The following is a 2,571-nucleotide window of genomic DNA, read 5'->3' as shown; positions in this document are numbered from 1 at the left end:
AACTTTATCAGAAATTATTCTGGAAAAGGGGCTCTCTACCTTTGTTGTACATTAGAATCACCAGGGGAGCTGATGATAGGATCTCTTCTCCCAGAGATCCTGGTTAATTGGTCTAAGGTGTCACATAGGGGCTTCCCAGGCGGCTCAGTCATAAAGAATCTGCTTGCCAAAGGAGACACAGGAAATGTGGTTCCAATCTCTGGGTAGGGAAGATCCCCTGGAGAAGGAAATGGCAGCCCACTCCAACATCCTTGCCTGGAGAATCCCATGGACAGAGGAGCCTGGTGGGCTACAGTCCATAGAGTCACAAAGAGCTGGACATGACTTAGCAAATAAAAAGCAGTAGCAGCAATAACCTAGGCATTAATTTTTTTCCCACAAAATTTCAATGTGCCACTGAAAGCCACTGCTACAGGTCCTGAGTAGAAAAAGTTTCCTTCACCTGGAGTAATCATATGAGGTTTCCCAGAGGTGGTGGGTTTTCCATAGACCACCACTCAAAATGAGTTTAAAGGCCAGAGAGCTAAAAGATATGCAGCGAGGTGTCAGGAACATCAGAAACATGGGCAGTTAGTCAAAGCTCAGTACTAAGGCAGGAAAGCACTGGTAATATTTGTTGAGCAATGCATGTTGTTATTTTTGTTTTTCAGTTGCACAGTTGTGTCTGACTCTTTGTGACCCCATGTACTGCAACATGCCAGGCCTCCCTGTCCCTCACCATCTCCTGGAGTTTGCCCAACTTCATGTTCATTGTATTGGTGTATGCCATCCAGCCATCTCATCCTCTGATGCCCTCTTCTCCTTCTGCCCTCAACCTTTTTGCCCAACTTCATGTTCATTGTATTGGTGATGCCATCCAGCCATCTCATCCTCTGATGCCCTCTTCTCCTTCTGCCCTCAACCTTTTCCAGCATCAAGGACTTTTCCAATGAGTCGTCATAGAAGAAGATAGGTGACAGAAACAGAAATAAAAGTGAAGTCAAAGGAATTATCTCACTAGCTGTGTGCGTGCTATGCTATTTCTTCTCAACACACTACCTCTGTGGGTGACTGCATAGATGTTGACATCCTTTGCCTTTCCCCGTATCTTCACTAGTTGCAAGTTCTGCCATTAACCTGCCATTAAACCTACCTATTTCTTCCTCTTCCATCTGACCTGGCCTTATGATATTTTTGACTAATAAGACACAGTACAATTTGGTAAAGTCAAGATCCAAGCAGAGGCCTCAAGAATCCTTGCATATTTCCACTCTTTCTTTTGGAGCCCTGTCCAGTTACAATATATGAAGCCCAAAATAACCTGGTAAAATATGAGAAACCACATTCAGCGGAGACATCACATGTTAGTTAAGGCCAGCAAGTTTCCAGTGATCAGAAGCTGGCCCCAACTATATACATAATCCCAGCTAAGACCAGAAAAATTACCCAGTAAACCCAATTCAAAATGACTGCGCTACAGAATTATATTAGAAATGAATGACTGCAATTTAATCCACTAACTTTTGGGGTTGATTGTTTTACTTCAAGAGTTAATAGATAAAGTCTCACCTCTGCAGCTACTGTGACTGATTACATGGGTTAGACCAAGCCAGATCAGCACAAGTTCTTCCTTGGAACATATTCACCTGGAACTGGGAGGAAGATACTGTCTTTGTCTTAGATTGTCAAATTGGTAGCATACGAGTACATGTAAACCCAGGTGTCTAACTGTGCAGAGAAAAACATTTGCAGGTGAAACAGAATAAAGCTTAAATGCAAGTAAATGACCCTGGAAAAGGGACTGGCAACACATTCCAGTATTCCTGCCTGGAAAACTCCATGGACAGAGGAGCCTGGTGGGCTATAGTCCATGGAGTCACAAAGAGTCAGACACAACTGAGCTACTGAACATGTGCACGCACACACACCCACCCCAAATCTTTATCCAATCATCTGTTGATGGACACTTAGGTTGCTTCTGTATCTTGGTGAGTGTAGATAATTAAATAATGCTGCTATGAAGTTTGGGTTGCATGTATCTTTCTGATTAAGTATTTTTGTCTTTATTTTGGGTATATATACCCAGGAATGGAACTGCTTGGTCATACCATAATTCTATTTCTAGTTTAAAAAAAAAAAAAAAAAACCTCCATACTGTTTTCGACAGTAGCTACACCAATTTACATTTCTGCCAACAGTATAAGAGGATTCCCTTTTCTCCATATCCTCCCCCAAATTTGCTATTTGTATTAATTTGATGGTAGGCATTCTGATACGCATGAGGTGATATCTCATGTGGTTTTGAGTTGTATTTCCCTGATGATTAGTGATGTTGAGCATCTTTTCATTTGCTTGTTGACCATCTGCATTTTGTCTTTAAAAAAATGTCTATTCAATTATTCTGTCCATTTTTTAAAATGTGAGTTTTATTTTTTTGATATTGACTTGCATGAGCTGTTTTATTTGTTGAGCTGATTACACACTTTGTATACTAACTCCTTACTAGTCATATCATTCGCAAATATCTTTCCTGTTTATTAGGTTGTCTTTTTGTTTTGTCAATGGTTTCTTTTGTTGTGCAAAAGCTTTTAA

The sequence above is a fragment of the Muntiacus reevesi genome, chromosome 14 (assembly GCF_963930625.1).
Source record: "Muntiacus reevesi chromosome 14, mMunRee1.1, whole genome shotgun sequence".
In the NCBI taxonomy this organism is placed as follows: domain Eukaryota; kingdom Metazoa; phylum Chordata; class Mammalia; order Artiodactyla; family Cervidae; genus Muntiacus; species Muntiacus reevesi.
The sequence above is the reverse complement of the archived record's forward strand: the minus strand, read 5'-3'. Positions refer to the sequence as shown.